Consider the following 24744-nt stretch of genomic DNA (forward strand, 5'->3'; position numbering starts at 1 on the left):
GGAGCAGACACCCAGGAGAAGATGCTCACCTGAAGACCCCAGCCACGTCTCTTCCTGGCCAACCACCAAGTGTCCCCTGGAGACACTTTTCTCTTTAACCTTGAATTCAGTGTATACCATCAGCCAGAAAAACTGTGAATAAAGCATGCGCTTTCTTCCTGCCAAACTGCCTCAACTTTCTTTGTATTAAAACACAGGGTAAAAAAATCATTTGGGCCATGGAATTCCTTCTCTGTCCAAGCAGATATTGAGGTCAGTGATGCCTCTTCTCAAAGATACCAAAACCCATTGGCCTCTGGGTTACAGTTCACAGACAAACTTGTTTTGGTTTCATTTAATTGATAGCAAATCCTTTGTGGACTGTATATCTATATAACTATCGCCATATGTTAAAATTATAGCCATCCATTATTTTACATTAGGAGTGGCTTTTAATATTTTAGCTCGAAAACTGTTCCCAACCGTCTTAAACAAACATAAACTTAATTTGGTCTGAAGGGAATAGCTATATCTCAGACAATTGCTGTGCTCCTCTTGCATGCATAGCAGTGTGTGCATGGTGTAGCAAAGTTTCATGCCCTATGACAGATCCATGGTTGCATCCAGACTGGAGTGTCCACATCAAAATGAGCACTGACTTCACTCAGTCTTGGTATTTCAGCTCATCTGCAGAAACAAGCCTTCTGAGTGGTTGAATCCAATGCTTGGTCCAAGTATATATACATTACAGACCTGATCAGAGCAGCACTGCCCGAGCTGGGTGCCTGGTGAGTGGTGAGGTACTATGGCAATGGGCGGATATTACACAAACTGCTTTTTGTACAGGTTTGCATAAACCCTATATCCCAGGTGCTTTGGATCAAAGACCAAGAGGTCTGTGAAGATGCTAGCTTGGAAGAAAAAAACTAAGATAAGCATTTTCACTGATGTGTCTGGAGAACTTAACAACACAGTAAGTAAGCTAGAAGAGCTATAGTCCTTAAAACTAAGATGTCTGAACAAAAAAAAGGAATTGAGCTCCTTGCCTCAGGACACTAAAAGCCCCATTTCCCAAACAGCACCCCCACACTAGACTTCCAGGTAGCCAACAGAAACATGACTTGTGTTTAATTACTTGAAGATCACCAATGAGGGGTATCCCATACCTCCTCAGTATCTCACTGCTTCATTTTATTTACTGTCTGAAATATCCTTCTCCAATGCCTAGCCTGAATCTTCCAGTTTTAGATATCACTATGAATATGTGGGCTGAAAAACTCTCAGGGGTGACATGCATTAGTCATGATATCATAACCTTTTGTGGGATTTTCCAACCCTCTTTCATGTATTTCCAGAATTCCAGAGGGATAACGGAGCAGCTACAGGAAATACTTTCTCTTTTAGAATATTTGCTCTCCACAGAACTTGTGCTTTTAAATTAATAAAAAATATTATCTGGTAATTGGTCATTATTTAAGCAAACGTATTCTGTCCTGTATAAAAAGAGTAGGTGTCAGCTGTTTCTCCAAAGTTTTACTGGGGCAAAGACTTCCAAACAAATACATGAGGTTGCTCTTGTATTGGAAAGTCAGTACATGTTACTTTGGGATCAGACAGAGGGAAGAATTCACAAGATATGTGCTGCACTAGATTTCTGCACACATTCTTATAAGTATGTAAAACAATCAACACTGAAACTGTTAGCAGTATTGTCATTTAGACTTGCCATAATTATGCTTCACAGTTGACCCAAGCTTAGATACAGCTGTGCAGGGATAGGGTGTTACAAGGAAGTCAGTGACTGCTCTTGCTGATATTTGGACTAAAGCCTGTGTAAACTCGTGTTTCCTCCTCTGGGTACCTTATGACATTTAAGGAGCACAAAGGAAGACCATTCTCCTCTCTTTGGGCTCACTTTCAGGCAGTAGAAGCAGGGAGCTGGCAGGCTCAGGGATGTGCAGCACAGGTCCCTCCTCCAGAGACATGGCTGCTGCTGGCTTACGGCAGCAGATCAGAGCAACAGAGATACCCATCCTGCTGGACTGTGTGATTTGTGCCAGGACTGACTGTGAAACATCGCTCTGCTGATGAGTATTTAGAGCTTCCCTGTGTTCACTCAGTGTTAGCAAACACTCCAGTCCCTCCTGTGCCAAGGGGGCTGGTGGAAAAAGGCTGTTATGGTAGCATGTTATGCACCAGCCACACAAGCACAGCCTACCCCAGGCTGGCATTGGACTCTTGCTCCCTTCTTGCCTGGTGGCATCCAAATACAAGCTATGAGGACAGAGAAACACCTCTGCTCCACGTGGACGGGTAGTGGGTCTTCTCTGTCTCCTGGATTGGGCAGAAAAAAAGTCCTCTAAGTTGGAGCAATCTGATCTCGACCCACCACCATGGCTCCTCTCCTTTTGCAGCCACCTTTCCCCAGCAGCCTTATAGACCTTACCAACCATTATTGTGCTGTGACCTCCAAACATCATAGACATTTTATCTGGGAGGTCTTTCCCAACCTAAGTGATTCTATGATTCTATGATAGACAATACCAGGACAGTGACTCTTGCCAGCACGTCCTGGAGAGCTCATGGACTCCTAGCACAGAGAGCAGATTATAAGGTAGTGGAGCTTTAGTATTTTTACTTGTGACAGTTAAACATCTGTATCTTGGGTTACTTACAGAAGCTGCTTCAGAAGCCCAAAGTGTAGGAGGAAACAATCAAGAGGAAGATGCTTACCTTGACTATTTGCATGCAATGTACAGGAAAGCTGCCTGGTGACAAACAGAGTTTTGCCACAATCTTCTGTGTAAACAGCATTTGGCTTTAGCATTTGGACTCAACACCTTGCTTGGAGGAACTGGGCTCAAAACTGGCCTGCACATGCTCAGTATTTGACACTCAGAAAGGCAAGTTCTTGGGCTTGTGAAGCCCTGGGATGGAGCTTTAAGAGTCAGATGGCACCTCTGGCAACTCATTTTAGCCCTGTTCCTCTGACAAGTTCCTAAAATGGGCTTAGTCTCTAGATAGACCTGCCAAATAGTGTAGTCAAAACAAAATCCTTTAAGATCATAAAACTAGAGTTCCAAGTCACACTATATTTTTGGAAAAGTATAGCTCTGAGAGACAAATTTAGAACAAAAGAATACACTGACTGCAACTGGGAATATTGAGTTTGGTACTGGAGATGACCATGTGGAAGATGCCCAAGGAATACACAGAATGTATACTCCATGCATTGTTTTCCAGGTCAGTGAAACTCCAAATACAAAATGCAACAATCAGAAAGTTTCCCGGGGCGTGAGACAGTTATGGAAATTTTCTTAGTCCCTCTGGGCTTGATTTTCAAAGATACTAGAACCTCTCAGTTCCCAGTATTGCCAGCTGGAGCTGTAGTTGCTGATCTCAAGCTGTGTCACAGGCAGAGTTATAGACTTCAAGACACTAGTGAAATATTTGTTCTTATCCTGTTGTGTAAATATGGGTCAGCTGTAGCTTTCAGTCCTCTTTCTTAAATGCCTCAGGGTTGGATTGATGGGAATGCTATTTTTGAAAGAAAAAAAGTGTAATGATAACTTAGAAAATTCAACATAGTCTTAGGCCATTTTGGATGGTTTTCATGCTGTATCCCACCATCTTTGCCCATCTCCCCTGACATGCAGGCTTGGTTGTTCACACCTGAGACTGATTTTCTTCACAGGCTATTTTCTTAGCCAGACTTTCTTAGGTAATGTTTTCTCACTTGTGTCACCAGGCAAATTCTGACACAGCTCCCTAGCAGGTGGAGGGACTTGTTCTGAATCTCCCCTGAAATCAGCTGCTGTGGCAAGCCCCAAGCAAGTTTCAGGTGCAGGGCTCCAAATTACTCCTCAAGAAGTATATCCTCCCATTCCCTCTGCATTTGCCCCTCAAACACCCATCCTGAATCTGCACCACCTCTATGTCTCTGAAGTCACCCTTCCGTGCCCCTCCTGGATACTCAGGTCCCCAGGCCAGGCTGAGCCCAGGTGCAAGGTGTGGTGGAGCATCATGTGAGCCACAGCACCAGGAACGTCTCTCACACCTCTCACACCTTCAACCCGCTGCAGGGTAAATTCAGAACAAGCCCCAGGGAGGGACTAAAAATGTGAACAGTTCCCACAGCCACTTTAATTGTGGTGAGGGCAGGGTGTTTTTCCACTCCACTTATAAGTTAGAGACCTGAGACCTAATTACTCCCTCACACTTTTCCTTATTAGGGAAAATGTGTTTTTTTGTTTGGTTGGTTGGTTTTTGTTTGTTTGTTTGTTTGTTTTCCTTTAAGGGTTTTGCAATAGGATAAGAACATGAAAAATGCAGAGGAAAATCAAATGACTGTATGTTTTTTTTCTTTTTATTTATTTTTTTTCTTCCAGAGTTATCATGTACAAGAACATTCAGGCCTGCTGCCCTCAGCTGCATGTAGTGGGCAGGCACAAATCAAAAGAGGTGAACAGTTTTGCCAGTCAAACATGAGGTTATGAAATGATTGATCCTCCCAGATGGCTTATCAAGTATTGCTATTGAGCAATGATAATTGCAGAATAAGGACAGCACCACTCGATAAAATTTGCTTAAAGACAAGAAGAGAGCATTGCAACCTGCCAAATGTTCCTTTGTAGTTTTGTTGCCTAACAACATCTTGGTTGAGCAGCAATACTTTTACTGGTCACAGGCTCTCATAGACAAGTCATATCTAGCTCTGTGTTTCCATTTGCAGCTGGAACATTTTGTCAAATGCCTTTTAATTTGCTTGACTGCTCACCAGGCAAACACACCAGCTTTTATTCTTAGTCATCCTTTAGCAGAGCAGGTGGCTTTAAGATAACTGCTACTTACTTTTTGAAGACTGTGGTACAGATTTCAACATATACAACACTGATTGAGATCATCCATAGGACCTACAGCAGTGCTTTCCTGAAGTGGTCTCCCACTGTCGGCAAGGGCAGCTGGAACAGCTTCTGGGAGAGGTTTCAGCAACCGTGGCTGATTCACTTACGTCACATCTCCATGTTGTTTCCAATCATCTATTCCTGATTAACACCCTGTGTGGATGGTGTTATTGCAAAATCAGAGTGCATTGTTCCTGCTTAACTCGACCCTTGAGCTGCTCTCAAGAAGCAGCAATGGCACTTTATATTTGCGCCTTACCTTAATCAGTGATAACTTTCAAGTGCAGGCAAGTCCTGGGATACATGATTCATTATCCTAGAGGAGTGAGAGCAATGTAACGAGCAAGCTGAGCAGTCCAAAGGGAGGATCTTCTATCCAGCCAGCTCATGGAGGGGATCTGAAATGAATTTTACCTTAGAGGTTTTGGGAAAGAGATATGGGGTGATTTTTTCACTTGATCAGTAAAAAGCAAAGGAAGGAAACCAAAGGTAACCAAATCAATGTTTTGCTGTGATATACTGTTTTAACTGGGCTTGTAGAACAAATTAGGAAAAACATTTTTTCACTCTTGCGTATAACACACCTCCTGCAGATGTTGCTTACTGCTGACTTCTGCCTGTTTTGGTGGCATAAAAGCCTATGTCATTTTGCAGGGGTTACTCCCTCTGTGCTTTGCTTTGTTCACAAAAGGAGCTGTGGGGCCTCACAGCAGGCCAGATGAACTGTTTGTGAGTGTACGTTTTTATGGCTGGGCTGGTTTCTGAGAGCTGACTTGCAAGTAGACTTCTTTCTGGTCCATGTAGGACTCTCCATGAATGCTCTCTTCATGCTCCTGGATGGCTAATGCCCTTATGCCCTTCCTAGATGGCTAATCTGCCTATGTCCTTCCAGTGGTGTGGCTGGGGCCTTTTCCCCACTACCAAAACGTGGCCTTGTAATGCAGCAGATTTCTCCCTGAGATATCACCATACTGCTGATATGGCCTAAAACCTGAAAGGACAGTGCTAGTCCTCATGCTCAGGATGAAACTCAGTGTCCTACCTCATTCGCCAATCCTCAAAAAATCAGCCTGCATGTCTGCCAGGTGATCCTGGAAGGCCCTGTGATGGAAGGGCCCTTGACCTGTGATTAGCCAACACATCCCAAACCCTGGCATGTGAGAGGACTCCGGACACAAGAGTTCGGGAGAAAACTGTAGGCTCAGTAAGTAGGGTCAAGCTGTAACAAATGAATTGATCATTGACCTTGTCTCTTTTTCCCATTTGTGAATTACCCAATGATGCACTTGCTGTTTGCAAAGGGTAGTTCAGACAGTTCTAACTAAAATTTGTGCTTCTTGGCTTTGCTGGTTTTTGTGTCTAGAAAGAAAGAGGGCAGTGGGAATAATAAAGCAGCATCACCATAAACACCACAGTATGCTTTAGTGAGGAATCATGGCAAAAAACACAGCTAAGGTCAATTGTGTTTTTTTTTTGTTTGTTTGTTTGATTGATTGTTTGTTTTGTTCTTGTTGTTCACTTTGTTTTGCTACTGTTGTTGCTTTGTGGTTTTAATTGGTGTTTGTTTTTATAATGGCCCTCTTGGGGAAACAAACAAAACAAAGAGCTGTGGGCACAATGGGCCCTAAAGCTCTGTTACTGTTCACTCTTTTTTGTCCAAAAGTCAATAGAAGTTGCCACTGTGAAACAGGGCATAGTGGGCTGTGGGTTTGTGTGGTGCAGACAGAGGTGACAACACCAGAGCTGCACTGTGCCAGACCCTGCCACCCACTCTTATCCACCTCATTTGTGCTCAGTGACTGCACAGGATCTTTGGGTTGATGACATGTCAACTTTGCAGATGCAATGTCACTACTTTGATTTATGCCACAGCACTGTCTAACAAATAGTTTTTCAGCACAGCTGAGGAGCTGGACATGAGTGCAAAGGGTGGAAATGTGTTTGGTTTGGTACTATTAATTGGGACGACACAGCACCAAATTGTAGTTTTAGCCACGTGAACATTTTTCACAGATGAATCTCCATCTCCATTCTTTGCATACTCTTCCATAGGGCATGCAATCTCATACCTTTTCCATACACACACACATATATGCACCACAGTAACACAGGGTAGATTTCTAGATCATCTACTGCCACTTGCTTTGGGCTGCACTGTTAGGATCAACAGTAAATAGCACTGCAAACTGGAAATGTTTCCCTATCAGGAACAATGAAGTAACTTGTGATGTCAGAAACAACTCATTGATCTTTTTAGTAAGATATCCTGGATCCACATGACATCTTTAGCAGATGTCACCTCTCTGACGTATGTTAAAATTTAGTTCATCTGTGCTAGCTAGTTGACGTAAAGTAAAATTAATTCTTGTTATTTAATAGTATGATGATGAAATATGGGTTATTCCACACTCAACCCTGTGTCCCAGATAGTAATACATTAATTTTTTAAAAGGATCCACTCTCCTTATATTCAAAATCAGTCATGAGAGAGATAAATGAGGCTAATAATAAACAAACCTTGCAAAGACCTTTGGGATCTCTTAGAAATGAGGTTCAGATGGCTGCACAGTGATGGAGATTCCCCATAGCTCAAGCAGAGGAATGACTGCCAAGTGTTAGCAGTCACACAGTGGCTGCTCCCAGAGGGCATTTCTCAATAGCAAAACAACCTCAGCTGAGGGAAAGGTATGCAACATCCAGGTTAGGAAGTCCCAGGCTTCTCAATGTTTGATATTAAAATGTTCTTTTTAGAGAAAATTTACACATGCCTGATTTTTATATTCTCTCACTCCATGACACTGTAATGGGCTATAGCATAAGATAGGATACTGGAATTATTATTTCTCAGACAAATAGCTCTGTGAAGGAAAAAAAATGTAAACTGGGGAGAAGGATGCCAGTGAAAGATCAAGCTAGGAAATGTCTCAAATAGTAATGGGAAACTCTTGTATCAAGGCGCAGGACTCTGTCTTGCAAACATCTTGTTCTCTGCTTACTCCTATACAAATTGATGGCATCCTGTATGTCATATAACTCTGTGTCTGATCAGGCAGCCATGGGGGTACTCTGGACTGGGTCTTAAATCTTTAGTGCATACAAAAGGTGAGATGTCATCTTCAGAAGTGCTTGGAAAGCTCAGAGAACAAAACTATAGATCTGCAGGCATTGTAGATGTAGAAAAATAAGGATATAGAATTACCTTAAAAATTATTGATGTAAAGAGATCTCCTTCCCCAGCAGAGCCCTGACATGCAGCATCACTCCTGCTCAGGTCTAGGCAAGGCTACTGGCTCTGGTTCCTTCAGGCTCTGGCTCAGCAAGGTGTAATGGATGGAAAAAAAGGGCAGAGGTCTCCTCCCGTGGCATTTCACACATCTCTTCCCACCAGTCCCTACGGGTAAGATGTATCACAGGAAGCTCACTCAGCAGCTGGTACATTCTTGTGAGGAGGAAATGATGTTTTGGAACCAGGCATTTGGGAGTCCAGGATTTAAAAACTTAAAAGGTTATTGCAGGAAGTTCACAGACACGTCTTATGCAATGTGGAGAAAATGTCACAAGGTTATCATTGAGGTTAGGTCATTAGCCAAGAGTGACATGTATTTTGGTGAATTATCACCAGCTGAAATGACCATCTGGGTCAAATCAAATTAAACTGGTCATCAGTACACTTGTCAGCTAAAAAAAAATCAAGGAAGAAAGACTGTATTTTCCAAACTGTCAGTCCAGTTCTGCAACCTTGAAAACCACCAAGTGGGTGGTGAGCAAGCACTTAACTTGCAGCAGTCAGGCCATCCCTACCAGTTTAGGAGATTAGTGTGCTTAAATTTTAGTCTAAAGCTAAAATGCCTTTGTCAGCAGCATGCTTCACACTTGAAAGTATCAAAATTCCTCGGACTATTTTTAGTATCTAATCCAAGGCTACATGTTAACATATCTAACTGGTTTAACCTATTTAAAAATAGGTTTTGCAAACAATAGAAATGTTGTTTTTTTTTTTACCCCCTAAATTTTCTCATGCCAAAAAAATTACTCTCAGTGCAAAGTACCCTACCATATTTAAAACAAAACAAAGCAAAGCAAAGCAAAACAAAATAAAACAAAACAAACAAAAACCTGAATAGTCTCTTAGCAAAAGAAAAATCTGGTTGTGGGAGGTTTCTAATTTTCTTTGAAAATGACAGATAACATAGTTTTGCAATTATTCTTCATGGAAAAACACATCTCTCAGCTGCTTCTTATTTGATGTTATTTCAGTCAGATCTATCTGAAAATGTCTTTTTCTGTGAGGAATGAAACCAGAGAATGAGGTGCATGTCCCTGTGCCAGCCTAGTCCCTTGAGCCTCAGGCTGTTTATTTCTTTGGGTAAGCAGAGGTGCTATGAAGGGGGAAGACTACACAGTTAATTTTTCCATTTAAAAGACAGGAGATCCTCTACTATCTCTTGGCCCAATGAGCCATGAATGGTGCTCTAAAATCACCACCTTTTCCTAGAGTGCTAGGATTAGTTTAATGAGTTTGCATACATCAGCCAAACTCCCTTCAGTGACATTTAAACTAACATGACTTATCTCACATTTGCTGTGGACTAATGCATGGGATCAACTCCTGTTGCTCACCTCATGCATGGAAATAGGCTTTAAGTTGCTGCCATAAGGTGCTATGCCTCAGCCCTTGTTGCAGGAAGAATGGCCGAAAACACGACAGACACCAGTACGGTCAGATCATGCTCTCATTTATTACCTGAATAGCCTGACTTTTATAGCAAACTTAACAGGGGCGGATAGTGTCTCACACAAAATTATTGGTCAAAAGCACTCAGACAAACAACTGCAAGAAAACAACCCCCTTGTGATTAGCAGTCACATAGACCCCGTCCTTGAAGCCAGCTGCTGGCAACACTATTTTTCTGAATTCCTCAATTGGGCGATGTGGGAACACTGTCATAGGAACTTCTCATAGTCGTCCTGGTAGCTTGGTTTGCTCAGCTGCAGCAAGCCATGGGATCTTTGCTGTTTCAAAAACCCCTCAACAAGCACTCAAGCATGGTTGTTGCCCAACTTGTCTGTAGTTATCTTGCCAAGAGTGGCCCACCTGGGCAAATCCATGGAAAAAAGGGAAGAAAAAAAAAAACACCCCAAAATCTTAGGTATGACAGACTGCTTCACCTGCAGATACAATACTATTCTATTGAAATTTTAATCATGAAACTTGTGATTGTCTTCTTTTTGGACTTTCTCTTCTGTTTTTTAGTGTTGAATTTTCTCAGTCCAGACATCCTTCTCCATTCTTGAAATATCCACTCCTTTTTGATTTGCCTCATTAATATTTCCAACCAAAGGAGAATATTTATGTGACACTCCTGAGAAATGCAGACCATCTGTCCTCAGCCACCAGCAAAACCACTGTTTGGGCACTGCTGGCTTTCCACAGGCTTCACAGAAGTTTACTGTTGTCTCAAGTTGGATCTTAGCCCAAAGTTTTTAAAAACTGCATATCAACAGGTATAAATGGAAATTCTCTCAACCTATGTCAGACAGAAATTCTGGTGTCCTGTCTATCCTGGGTGAATATATTCCTTGGCCCCTTTGATTCTCCTGACTTTGGAAGTCTATCATTTTGGTGTTTTCTGTGGGTAACCGATGCCCTGGTAACACAGATCCTATCAGTGGAGATTTCACTCGGTTTGCAGCACACTATAGCAAGTTGAATCCTGGTTAACAACCAGCTTCCTACATCCATGACTATTTGCTTTGGGGCTGCAATTTTAAACACTTGGTGAAAACCTGTATACACTTTGAAAAGTACAGGGAGAATTCCCACAAATATCCAATGGCAGCATTCATTTTGTGCCAGGTCTGAGGATGAAAGCCCCCCTTCTGTAGAGATGTAGCACAACAGTACTATGCCTCTTAACCTAGAAGGATTCAGGGAGCATGAGAAGGATGGGATTCATTCACTACAATGCTCAGAAATATACTTCTGGGAAAGTATGCTGAAACATATTTTCATATAATATTCACAAACATTTGCTGAAAGTGAATTTTGAATTGATCATCACAAAGCATCAAACAAGACACCTAGTTCTTGGTGCAGATCTCATCCGATCAGGTAACAAAAATGTAGCATTCAACTAGTGTTGGTCCATGTAGTTTGAGGAATAAATGTACTTAAATGCTTGCAAAACAGTTAACAGAAAAATACTCCTGGGCTAGATGGGGGAGATTCATTTCCAATAAACCATTTGTAAGATAAATAACGTGTTAAAAATTAGTCTGCACCATCCAACCACAAAGTGTTTCCTTTAGGGGAGTCAAGAAAAGAGGACAAGAGGAGTAATTATCTTTACAACTATGGCAAGAAAACTTGAGAGATGATGAACTGAAAAACTTTTCATGTTTCTGTATGATAAAAATTAGTCTCACCTTTTCCTGCTGCTCTTTCAAAATTTAAAACCCACTTGCTTTTAAAAGTTCAAGCCTGTCATGTAGTTAATCCTCACTGAGAGCTAGTGTAGATGACATGTTTGAAAATAATTGGATTTACGAATACGAACATTATCAGTGCTGAAATTCCTTGTCTTCTTTTAGTGGTATCCAACTCTTGCAAGTAGACTTAGTAATATACATCTCAGAACAGTCAAGTTGCGGTTTGACTAAGAAATCAACTCTTTTGTTATTGTTAGCTTTTATTACCTACCACCATCCAAACATTCTTACCTTACCTTATGTTAGCTACACCACTAACAAAAACCTCTTTTGATTTAGCATTCTTGCAGCCACCTCAGCATTACTACGGTTGAACACCTCTCTATGTTAAAAGAACAATAAGACTGAAAACACAAGTACTTGAAAGTTAGAAAAGTTGCAGAAAGGTTAGAAACTTCACATGTTAACATACAGACTTTGATTAGGTGGTGGCATACTACGTTTTCAAAAAAATATGTTTTCTAAATAAAACATTATTCAATATTTATTTGAAGAAAATTAAAGTATGCTTTAAAATATGGCAAAAACCCCACCAAACTAATTTAATTTTCTCCTGGATGCTGCTAAGGTATTCTCACCTTAATACCTGAGCAGAGCTAAAACAATGATACATTTATTTCCACAGCATTGCTAGAGGAAAGTGATAGAGGCAGTAAATCCTTGCTTGTGAATTAAGTCATTTTGAATATTGAAGATAAGATATTTACAACCTCAGAATTCACATATTGTGTTCAAATTACAGAAATACAGTCCTGGAAGGGACCTCTTAGATCATGAAAATTCAGGGTCCTACACTTGCAGACAATGATTCTGTAGGCTGCCTTTCATTACTTGCTTGAGCTTCCCCTTAGATCCAGTTATGTTATTCTGGCTTCATGGTACATCATGGTAGCCTGTGTGAGGACCTCATTGCTTTAATAGTAGAAAATACTTTTCATTTCCAGTCTAGGTTGACTCACAGACATTTTAAATCCATTTTCTATTATGCAAAACTGCAAGACTTTTAAAGGAAACTCTTTTCCTTGTCTGGTATATTTGCAGATAGCAGCTCTAGCTGTTGTCAGCTTTTTTTTTTTTTTGCTAGGCTAAACAAAATAAATTCAGTCTTCTCTCATAAGACAAGCAGTCCACTCCTTCTGTTTCCACTGCTGTCTCTGCCCTGCTCCTGTTCTATTTGAAGTTTAGTTCTTCTAAAATGTGAGAAACCAGGTCTGGACTTGTGAACCCATCACATTCTCATCTTCCTAAAATAGATATATATTAGGTTGATGCTGAGTGATAAAGATCTAAAAACAGGAGTTTAGAGTGGAAATTGTCAGGTGGCCTGGAGGTGGCAGGGCCATTTTCATTTGTAATACCATCACTTGAAGACCAAGGATGGAGCCCAAGTCTCTGCTTGTGGTGGGACTGGGCCACTGATCAAAGATTCACAGAGACATCCAGTAGCTCAAGGAGCCAAACTCAGAACCCAGCTGAGGGGAAAGGATGAAGTTGACACTACCCCCTCATGCACTTGGTACAAATCAATTGGTCTGTGGATGTGGGGTGAGGTAGCTGCTGCAGTTTGGGGGCTACTTCTGTTGTCTGCATGATTTTCCTGACACAGAAAATGTTCAGGATGAAATTCTGTAAGGCACAGGAGATGAAAAACATCAGCTGGAGAGAAAAAAAGCATTCCTAGGTGTTACAGCCCTGTGGCCAGTCTTCCATCTACTTAGTGTCAGTTCTCCAAGTAAGTAAATGCTTTACTCTCCTCAGATGTGTTTCTTTCCCTTTCTACACTACTTTTGTAATGTTGTCAAAAAAGCAGTCAAGCTTGGGGGATGTTGGGAAAGCAGGGTATCACAGGCACAGATGCATCTGCTGCCACTATCTCTGTGAGGCCCCAGCAGCTTTTACAGCTGAGACAATTATCACAAGTTTGGCTGTTGCCAAAGCTTCTCTTTTCATCGTTTTCAGTATTTCGAATGAGAAGTGCATCCAAGCAAACATAATATCCTCCAGGATATAGGTATACAACAATCAAAGATCAGTGACGTATAGGCAGCCAAGAAAGCAAACCTTTCCAGAGATGCTGCTGATCAGAACACATAGACTCAGTTGAAATGTCTGACACACATAAAAAAAAAAAATCCAGGAAAAAGTCCCAGGCACTAACACAATTGCTATAGCCAAATCCCTTCTGGGAACATCTATTCATAAAAGTAGGTCCCCAGCTGCATGAATCGTTGCCCCAGGAAGGGAAAGATGCATTGCAGAGGTTTTGATCTGGATAGGCTGTTGCTCACTCCCTCAGCATCATACAGAGCTGTTAAAAAGGCCCTACTTCATCCTGGAGATAGTGGATCAAAGAAATCATGTGCCCGTCATTTCCACATTTGCTGGTTTTGGTGCTGAAGCATATATAGTGGAGCATTGTGTGTTCAAGTTATAAAGTTATAAATACATAGGTACTTGTATGCATGTATATACACAGAGAGAGCAATATTCAGTGTTAAATATAGATATGAGAAAGGTTTTTTATAAAAGTTATATGTAGCTACTAACAAGGGACTACAGAACTCTATATCAGACTGAGTAAAGCCCAAAAAATGTAGGTAACATCAGTGCTGACAGGTTAATGAAAATTGTCTTCTCAGTCACTTAATTGGACTTTCAAGTATCTATCTATCTATCCATCCATCCATCCATCCGGATATGCACAGTCTAATTAGGTCAAGTTACCTGTAAAACCTAACAAGTCTAACATGGCAAGCACGCACCTGACAAATGCCTAATCAGGGTAGTTGTTGTTTAAGGATACCATATGTTTTGGAGTCAATTAGCAAGATCACAATGCAATGGATTAGAAAGTGTACTGCATACCCTATACGTGTACCAAATGTATGTATTTTGCAAGGCAAGACTCATGGTGTTATGGGTGCTAGCTGCTGGACAGTTAGGCCTCATCAATAATTTTTTGACTAGCTGTCCTGGTTTCAGTTAAAACAGAATTAATTTTCTTCCTAGTAGCTGGTGGAATGCTGTGTTTTGGCTTCGGATGAGAAGAGTGCTGATAACACCCCGATGTTTTAATTGTTGCAGAGCAGTGCTTATACCAAGCCAAGGACACCTCAGACTTTTGCTCTGTCCTGCCAACAGGCAGGCTGGGGGTGCAGTAAGAGCTGGGAGGGGACAGACCCAGGACAGGTGACCCAAACTAGCCAAAGGGGTATTCCATACCATCTGACGTCATGCTAAACAATATATAGGGGTGGCTAGCCAGGGGGAGGGGGCCGGACTGCTCGGGGTTAAGCTGGGCATCGGTCAGCGGGTGGTGAGCAATTGCATTGTGCATCACTTGTTTGTACATATTATTATTATTTTCCTATTATCACCATTGTAACATTATTGTTATTATTGTTATTATTATTTTGTTATTATTATTTTCCTGTCTTATTAAACTGTCTTTATCTCAACTCACGGGCTTCACTTTCCATTTCTCTCCCCCGTCCCAGAGAGGGAGGGGGGAGGGTGAGCGAACGGCTGCGTGGTATTTAGCTGCCAGACGGGTTAAACCACGACACTAGCTATACACTGTGGTTCAGCAGTTTTGATGCTTGCTTTGCTGTCTGTGTAAGAGAGATTTAACTAGCACTTCTGATGGTGAGCTGAATCTCAAGCCAGCAAGGCTGGAGGGAGAGGTAGGTCAGCCAGACACAACCCTGAATACATTTCTCTTTTATTTTCCTGCTGATGTCAGCCCAATATCAGAGTCACAGGCAGCACCAGCACCCTTGAAAATGTTAGGGAACTTTGTGGCACTTGCTCCTCACAAGCACAGGGGGTAGATGTGGAACAGCACTCTGCCTGGGGAGACAAGACACTCACAGCACTCACTGCAAGCACAACTGAGGACTGGTGGCGGAACAAGAATCGTACGCATCTTCCCCACAGGACTGCATATCTTTCTTTCCAATCTGTGATTCTGCTTAATTTTGGTAGGCAGTTGTGTAATGAAGTGCCCCACATGTGGGAGTTGAAGAAATACAGCAGATTTAGTCATTTATAAAAATCATAGTGCTACCACACTGGTGCACATTTCAAACAAATGCAGCTGTCCTAGGAGCAACTTGCTGTCTGATAACTGTGACACACAACTTCTCATAGCCCTGGTATGAATGCTGCCTGTTCCTGGCTGTATCAGCAGACATTAAAAGATCCAAGGATTTTGTGGAGCAGGCCCTTCAGGGAAAAGGTACAACTTATTGCCATTCCTTAAGCTTCTGTTTAGAACATTTAGGCATACACTTAAGTGCTATCACAAACAGAAAAATAAATAAATAAATAAATAAATAAATAAATAAATAATACTAATAAAACAGAAAACAAGTCAAAACAAAAACTATTTAAAACCTGCAGCTGCCTAGGTAATGGATCTGCTGAAAGATGAGCTCTGACATGTACCTCTCCCGTCTCTTCTCTTCATTAGATCCCTCATTGTGTGTGTGTCCTCTAAGCCCAAGATGCAACTACAGACACACTCTCCTTCCAGCATCTCAGAGCTCCTGTCCCTATCCAAGTTGCCCTAACCTTGAGTGAAACAGTGCATCCACCTCATGCACCCTGGGACAGGCCTCGGAAGCTGCATGAACAGGAAGTGATGCCTCTGACTTTCCCCAAATGCAAGCTATCATGTACAGGCAGCACGGTCTGCAGACATCCTTTCTGAATTTTGTTGGATACAACAGAGCTACACAGCCCTGCTCCCTGACGTAGTTGTTTCTAGGCCACTGCTCTAGCCCATACACTGGAGTTACTCTGCTGCTCCTTGCCCCAGAGACACAGGCTGTGGGGGAGAGGGGCAGAAGACTTTCACCTCTTGTTCTTCAGAGTTTGTTATCCCTGCTACACACTGGGCTCCCATACAGGACAGTGAAAGGAGCAGGCACTGATGGTCTTTTCCTGCAAATAATACAAGGAGTATATCGTTCATCAAAATCCATCAGGACAGACTTTGTGCCTCAGACAACAGATCTCCTACCATGGCATCTCTGGGCAGCCTCTCTGACCACTCCCATCCCCTCAAGGTATTTTTCCTCTCTACCAGAGCAGTCACAATATCCATAGCTGGTGAAAGACAGGGTACCTGCAGATGGCTACGAGTTACAGCACGCAGCAAGCTAATCAGAGATATGCATAGCAGATTTTATTTTCCCATCTGTGAGCTGCACATTGGGCTCCACATTCCTGTAAAAGAAAACATTAAAGCCATCCAGCATCCCTGGAAAATTGCTGAATGACAGCATGGGGAAAAGGGGGTTTCTTGTTGACAGGGCTGTCTACTAAATAAGAGCTAGCTCCAGTCAATGTTACCAGTGCTAAACAAGAGCAGACAAATTGACTATGTATGTGTTTGCATCCCCATGGTGTTGTGTAGCTCCTGGGCCCTGGTGCAAGGAAGGAAATGGGATTCCCCTATCCAGCTGTTCACTGATAGCTTCCACCTTCAGCCCAACACCTGAGCACCCCGTGTCCCTAGGCCACATCATGCAGCTGAATACCTCCCACCTGAGAGACATGCTGCTGTTGTGAACACATTATGGAAATCTGGTGAAATCAAGCATCTTACAAAATAAGTATGGTGCTTGGGCTTTTTTTTCATCCAACCATCTTGCAAGTACCACCGTGATGTGCTAGAGCAACTCTCTGAGAGCCTACTTTTTCAAAAAAGGGAATGTAGAGAGTGCAGAGGGCTTGTTGTCCCAAAGTAGATGAACTTATATTACCCAAATAAGTCCTCTGCAAAAAAAACCCTCACATCCTCAAATAAAATTATCATTTCATGGAAATCCTGATAACTTCGGTCATCTCAGGAGAAGCAGCACCTACATGTATAAGCAACACATAATCACCAGACACTATATGCCTATGTGTACACATAGGCATATGTGTACACATGCATACGTACACACAGCAAGTGCATACATCCACACATTTGTATGCTATAGATACATGCAATATCTACAGGCAGCCTGATAGTTAAATGACCATTTTTTTTAATACACAGACATAGGTATGGATAGTGTTTATGTCCCCCTCCCACAGGCATTTGTAGGTGCATGTCTCTCTTGGTAGGATGCACAGCCTATATCTGCATAAAATGGCTAGGAGTCGAAATCACGAGTGTTCTGCTCTTCCTGAAGGAAGAGCTGATGTGTTTAATAGCTTCAACAGAAGCAGAAGCGGGCAGCTTGTCCCAGCAGTATACTGCGGTTTCCTAGGTAACCAAACTTGAAATAAGGTGATGTCTGGAACCGGGTTTTATCAAATCAATTTGCTGAAGGTGCATCCATGGGAAAAAAAAAAAAAAAAAAAAAAAAAAAGGAAAGGAAAAAAACCAACACACACACACATACACAGGATCCTACTCAATTGAAAAGCCAACAATGCCAACAGTATACCACTTATTTATTTTGGTAATTGATGAGTTTGTTGTCTTTTAATGATCAGCAATGACATTTTCCCATAGGAGCCATCTGTGCGGTCAAGGAAGTGTAGAAAATATGACTGTGCATGTTATGCATTATTTACACAAGGCCACAGCTATGTGCTTTACAGGCAAATGAAAAGAATACAGACCCCTGCCCTGAGGAGGCTGCAGGAGGTGCCCAGGTCCCATCTCACCTTTCTCTGATACCTCCTTTTACCCACATGAGCAGCCTGACTACTGTGGCCAGACTGACACAGGATAAGTGTCTTCCTCTGTCAGAGACTTCCCACACAATGATGGGTCACCTGGTTGGGTCAAGTCTACAAAAATATTTGTATGCTTACCTAGAGTGTCTGGCTGAGTCTGAGATCAGTGGGAGGGAAGGCAGTATCTGCAGGAAAATGAGACAGCTTCCCTGGCTATACGTCTACCCCCCAAAAAAAAATAAATACGATAAGGGCATATTTGCCTCTACTGTTAAATTATGTCCATCATGTTTTTGGCTTGTGCCAGGTTGCATTTTACCAAGCAGTTCCTAAGTGCTGTCTGGCATGAACCAGATAATGTACGAAGCAATACAGCATTCCACTTTGGTATGTCCTCCTGCACCATCCTCCAGAAATATTCCAGCAGAATTTCTCTTCATGCAGCTCTCTTGCACTCACATCAGTCTTCAAACCCCTCTGAACTCAGCATCACTGCATTAAAACACTCAGTAGTGCAAGCTGCTTTGCACACTTCACCATTTTTACTAGACAACTGTGCTTGGTCATAGCAGGATGTGGAATTGATAACACAGCTATCCCTATTGCAATCTAAGAGGAACTAAGCCAAACAAGAGTTGTGGGGTCTCTCCTCACCTGCTTTTAGATTGAGGTGAATGGAGGTGAGGCTTCCACAGGCCCACTGCCCAGAGTAGCAACAAAATAATCCACCTAAATACGTCCAATGTGAAAGTGTCCAGCCAGAATGACCTGTTCAATGGAAATGCATCTGACACCAAACTGTACCAGCTCTGTGAGAGAGGGACTGCTACCAAGCCCCTTAGCGTACTTGGTTCAGGACCACAGGTCCTACACATCTAAGTTCAGGCACCTCTCTTTGTAGTCCTTGTGAGGAGCGGGACACCTGTGGCCCCAGATGTGGACACAGAGGACGCTAGAGACAGCCCGCCATTTCCTCAACTGGCAGTCTTCCACAGCAACTGCATCACACAAAACAGTCTCTTCTCTTTTGTTTTTATTTTCCCCACAAAATAATTTGCACAATCAGAACTGATGCATGCCATCAGCTATGGACTCTGCTAACAAGATCCAATACCTCTGGCCCTGGGAAGCATGGTTGAACTGTGTCTTGTGCTGCAGCCTGCACATAACAACTTGCAGTCCTATTCCAGGGTGACCCTTGTAGCTGTCACAGCCCACGTGGTGCTTGTGACCTCAGGGGCACAAGCCAGTTCTGGAAATGTTTTTTCACTTGTTATTAACACAGACACACTGTCTGTGCCCATCTACAGCTCTTCCCTCACCTCACTGGGGTGTCATGAGGACAAGTACCTTAACAGACTGAGTCAAACGGGGCATCAGAGTGATGGAGAGCATAAGAGGACTGGTTATAACAGGAAAAGATGATGACAAATCAGTGTCTATCCTTCCATCACGTTTTGTTTAGTCTGATGTTTCTAATAACCTTGACAGACCCATGTTGATAAAAGGTCCCCAGAGAGGCTGGTGCAGCTTCATCAGCAACGTTTTGCTATGTTGTCACTGCTGTATTCAAAGGGACACATATGGGCTTACAAGAAACAGCAGTAACCTGAAGATCCTGCTTTGGTCCAAATGCACTCTGCATTTAGTCTCTGTTTTTCTTTAGCATGCCTGACAGTGTTTTGGGGTGCAGAGTGGTGCTGCAGTTTGAGCTTTGGCAGCTGCAATTGTACTGCTCAAGAAGAGAAGCCTCCAGAGCATCCTGAAGCATGACCCAACTGCATCCCATGCACCATGTGCCCCATAATCACCTGACAGGGCAGTTCCCACATGCCAGCAGGCAAATAAATGTGTTGGCATGCTCTGTCATGGGGTTCCCAGGTGCTCTGGTGCCTTGCCTGTAGTTTCAGTGTTTAGACAGCTCTTCAGTCTGGTATTATGGATAGATAGCCTCAGGGCTTCCTTTAGCTTTCAGCATCCTCCAAAGTTACTCAACAGCACAGGGTCTAAGAAGTCTGTGAAGGACAGGACACTATCTGAGTTTGTCCTGTGGTAGGGCAGGCTGGAGCAGCTCATCAATTTGCAGTGCCCATTAACAGAGGCACTCGGTGATTTCCAAGGATGTATCCATGTTCCAACAGCTTCTTCCAAACTAAATTAGCTTTGGGATATATGACTGCAAAACTGCAGCAATTAGCAGATGGCTCAGGATCAAGTCTAAGGACCTGATGTGACTGCAATCAAATGGAAAGGACCGCTTCAGCTTCCAATTTGGTACTGTCATCTTAATGCAAGTCGGGTTTTGGTTTTGCTTTAACCAATAACTAAACCATTAAAAAAATAAAAATAAAATAAAAATCTATTTTTATATAGCAAGATATGCAGAAACACTATCAGCAAAAATATTGCCTGCAGTGTAGAGATGTTACATTTCATTTCAGGCAAATGCTGCTAGGGCTGCCTGGGATATGACAAAACATCTGACTGATTGTTCTCCAAGTGCTTCTCTGTAGCCCTTGGAAAATCAACACATTAAGTTTTCACTATAGGCAAGCAATTAGGCACAGAACCATTCAAATGAAATCAAAATCAAATCTGGAGAGAAAGCTGCAGAACATTTGCTTGTCATTTTACCTCAGGAAGTTACATTGCCCTGGTACTCAGCACCAGCATGACCAGCCTTGGAATAGAGCATCTGCAGGCGAGGTCCACAGTTCAAAGCTAAAATCCCAGAGAAGGTTCAGCAATGAACATGAAAAAAAAAAAGCTAGCAGGTTGCTGAGTACACTAAGATGGGTTATTCTCTGCATGCACCTAGCCAACCAGAGGCATGCATCCAGTGATAGGGTCCTCATGCCCTCCCCATCCTCCACAGGGGAACAGCTGAAGGGGCTCTGCATGCCTGGAACCTGAGATTTTCTGGTGCAGAAGCAGAGCCTAGAGTGGTGGCAGCGGGATGCTGTGCTTGCCTGAGTATGGAATCAGGTCACAACTGGGCACTCGCCCAAAATCATGAGTTGGAGAGCACTCCTGGGACTCCCAGTTAACCCATGCCTTTAGGGCTCAATGGAGTTAGCAAGCTCACAAAATAAAAATTTGTGGAGTGCCTTTAGTGATGCTCAGAGTCCTATGATCAGACAACAGAGTCAGGATAACAGTGTGCCCTTCCAGCTAGCGTACCAACATGAAGTGAGCCTGACTGTCAGGAGCCAAACCACGACAAATAAGGACAAGAAATGAGAAACATATATTTAATAGGGAAGGAACCTGAGGGCTATGGTGGATTCTCCCACTACATTGTCCCTCTAAGATCAAGTTGGGCAGTTTCTCTTAAAATATGTGCTCTAGCTGGATCACGGCTCTTGCTTTGAAGTAGGAAGAAGTTCAGTGAAGTCCTGAGATTTGTGCCATGGGAAAAGTCTGGATAGCCATAATGGTCTCTTCTGGCCTTTAAAGTGGGTGGATCACTATATTGCCTTTCCATTTCATCCAGTCCCATATTTCACTTTTGTTTATTTTCAAATCATTTTATGACTATCTTAAGAAATATCTGAGTACCTCACTAGCTATGAATCACTTCTGATTCACACTCCCATGATGGAGGGAAGTGCCGCCATCCTTTCCTTTCATCCACAGAACCAAAACACTGAACGTTCAAATCCCATCTTGCACTAAAACTCTGGGTCAGAGCTAGGGACAGCCTGTGCTGCTTGTTCCTGCACCACCACTCACCAATGTGCCTCCTGTCTATCCCCCCTTCTAAGAGGAAATTGCATAATGAACTGAACAAGGTTTGTCTATATTATTTGACTGGGTGGTGTCTCTTCCCGCCTCTTTGCACAACCTATTGGCTGAACAGAGGTTGCCCACATGGCCATTTACCTCTGACAGGAATCAGAGGGAGGAGGCAGTTCTGCTCTTTGTTTGCTTATCCCATGCCTAAACTTGGACAAAAGTTTAAAGAAATAAGAGGGCCAGTGCACTGTTGTGTGGAACATGCATCATTTCACCTATCAGATCAAGAAAAGCTATTGCAGCATACACAGAGGTACCAGCTGTTTGGAGTCATCTTCCAGTAGGCTGGTGCAGAAACCATGCCATATTCACAGTCAGAAGCCCATTAAGTTTGAAGAATGGACCCCTGTCTTGCAAACATGGGAAGGAGGTAAATGAAGGTGTAGGCTGAAGCCAGCTGGACTTCCACATGAGTATAGACATGTTTGCCTTCATCACACTCAGCTGTGCCTCTGTGCTCTGGGTTTGTTTACAACCACCTTATCAGCAGGAGTGGGACTCCTAGAGAGAGAGGTTTTCTATTTATAGACACCAGCAGTACATCCCTCACCTCTAGGACCGCAGGGCAATCCGCATCCTCCAGCTTCTCCTGCCTCTGAAAACTGGTTCTCCATCTGGGCCAGAGACAAAGGCAGTCCTGTTTCCATGCTAGGGAAAAAGAAATTTATTTTGTTCCCAAGCCACAGCCTCTATCTCTCTCACCAAGAGGATAAGCCACAATGGTTATTTCTACTTTTCTATTTTTTTTAACTCATGTGATATATACAAATATACAATTATGATGAAATGTGTTAATCGAGGTCCTTATGGCATATAGGAATATTTCATGCCTAAATAAAACAAATAATTTATCCTGTAGAGCAAGGGGTGCCAACCTGAGTTCCAGACACCTGCGTGATGTCAGGGTGTGCTGTGGTGGTTTCCACCGCAGTGTACATCTGCTCTAAACTGGAACTGTCTTCCAAATTTTTTGGCCCTCATCCCTTTCCTGAGATGCCACAGGGAGCCTTCAGCTAATCAAGTCCTACTTTAGTTCATTCTGAGGGATAAATACATACAGCTGATGTTTTTGAAAACCTTATTAAGGATTACATGTCAATTCCTGAAAATAGTTACCACACACACCCCAGTTTCAGTTAGTTCCATCTTTCTCATAAAATGTATCTCACTGCTGACTCCTGGTCTTTTTTCAGTCAGTCCTTGCTCTTTTAGAAGTGCAGTGGCTCACTTTAGACACAGCACTCTAGCAAGACCAGAATGATAACAGTAAGTTTCAGTTATCAGGCTACAGAGAGAATCAGATGAGCATATCTGAAGGAGATGGAAGAAAAAGCCAACAAGCAGACAACATCTGATATTTACCCACTGTGTGCCAGCATACAATTATTTTTTTTTCTGATCCAAGTATAATAGCTGATATATCTTCAGAAATTTTTGAGAAAACTTCTATTACAGTCATTTGAGAAATAATGTGTTTGGGTTTGTATTTCCCCCTCCTTTATATAAAGATATTTATTTGTTTGCTTGTTTCTTTTTTAAAAAGGCATTTAGCATCAGCCTTCTGTAGCCATGTTATGCTATCCTGTGTCTTGAAACCCATGCTGGGAGCTGGCAGCCCTGTCACCTCACCTGAGGCACTGTTCCCCCATGTGCCCAGCAGAGGACTAGTTTTTGGAGGGCAGAGGATGCTGGTGAGTTCTCCTGGTCTGCGCCTGTCAGCTTGGCAGGGGGCTGACTTTTCCCTGTACTCCAGAAGCCAGGCTGGGAGCCAAGAACCAGGAGTGAGAGCAGCCAAAACAATCAACTTCAATGTGCTGTACTCTAAAATATACGAGCATGTGTCAAAATAGGTAGCCTCACAACAAGGGGCTGTCTTGGGCTGGCTTGTTTATGGTTTCACTCCTCACCCCTGCCTCCTTCCTCCTTGTTTCTCTTGCCAAATGCAGGTACATAGCCCATTTCAGAAGACAGTAGAAACTAGAGGAAGAAAAAAATCTTAAAGTCATACAAATATGTATTCCTCCCTCATAAAGAAGGCCACCCTCTCAGTACTGTGTCAGCCTATTACAGACTGACAGTTTTCATCCCTGCAGAGTAGGCACCAGATGGGTAAAGGAGGGAAGAAGTGGTGTTTTTCCTTGGCTAATAGCTTCATTCTGGAAACCTAAGGAGGGTGTTTTGAGCTGCTTGATGGTGTCTGCCTGCTGTGTTACTAAAGAAAAGGAACAGCGCGAAACATATTAGGCCTACAGACTTCAAAATGGAGTCGTAAATTGGGAGAAAGCAAAAGATGATGCTACTGGCAGCAAATAGCAGTAAAGAGTGACTCCCAAGCACCTCAAGGAATTTACCCGTGAACAGACTTCTACCACTTCAGTGTAGTCCAAAATGCTGCCATCCTACTCAACACTGAGACTTTTCAAGCCAAAACCTTGCTTCATCGTTGCAAATGATGGAAAAGAAGTAGAACGGTAGAGTGTTCCTGCAAGCCAAGCCCAGTCCAGCCCTGGGGCATGCTCCTCTCAGCAGAGCCCAGGGGACTGCTGCACTTCTAACCTGATCAAACCAGGATACCAAAAAGGCAGAGATCTCCCCCTGTGAAATACATGCTGTGAAATACAAGCAGTACATTGACCAGCATGTTAGGCAGTGTTTACCAATCTGATAGTTTAATGCAGTCACCTTTAAATTAACTCAGCAGCAGTAATTTGTAGGGACTCAGGTGAAAGGACACATAGCAGTAAACCTGCTCAGGCACTGTCCCTTGAAAGCAGAGTCCATTCCCTGAGCAAAGCAGCAACAAAGCAGCTGCTCTTCTTTTCAAAGAGACAAAAACAGGTACCTCCTTGTTCAGAAACCATATAGCAACATGTTTACATAATTAGGAAAGGGAGAAACC

General features: G+C 42.7%; 1 protein-coding gene and 1 long non-coding RNA gene across 2 annotated transcripts in view; both read right to left on the reverse strand.

The window, feature by feature from the left end:
* Positions 1–24744, reverse strand: part of LOC311431063 (uncharacterized protein) — a 304216-nt gene that overhangs the window by 180101 nt on the left and 99371 nt on the right. The gene's annotated exons all lie outside the window — the stretch shown is intronic.
* Positions 4336–8265, reverse strand: LOC311433221. Its single transcript, XR_014690616.1, has 3 exons — positions 8083–8265; positions 5143–5281; positions 4336–5036 (listed from the first exon to the last, which is right to left on the reverse strand). It is a non-coding gene; the product is annotated as an uncharacterized lncRNA (long non-coding RNA).

The sequence above is a fragment of the Aythya ferina genome (genome assembly GCF_964211825.1).
Source record: "Aythya ferina genome assembly, chromosome: 2".
Taxonomy (NCBI): Eukaryota; Metazoa; Chordata; class Aves; order Anseriformes; family Anatidae; genus Aythya; species Aythya ferina.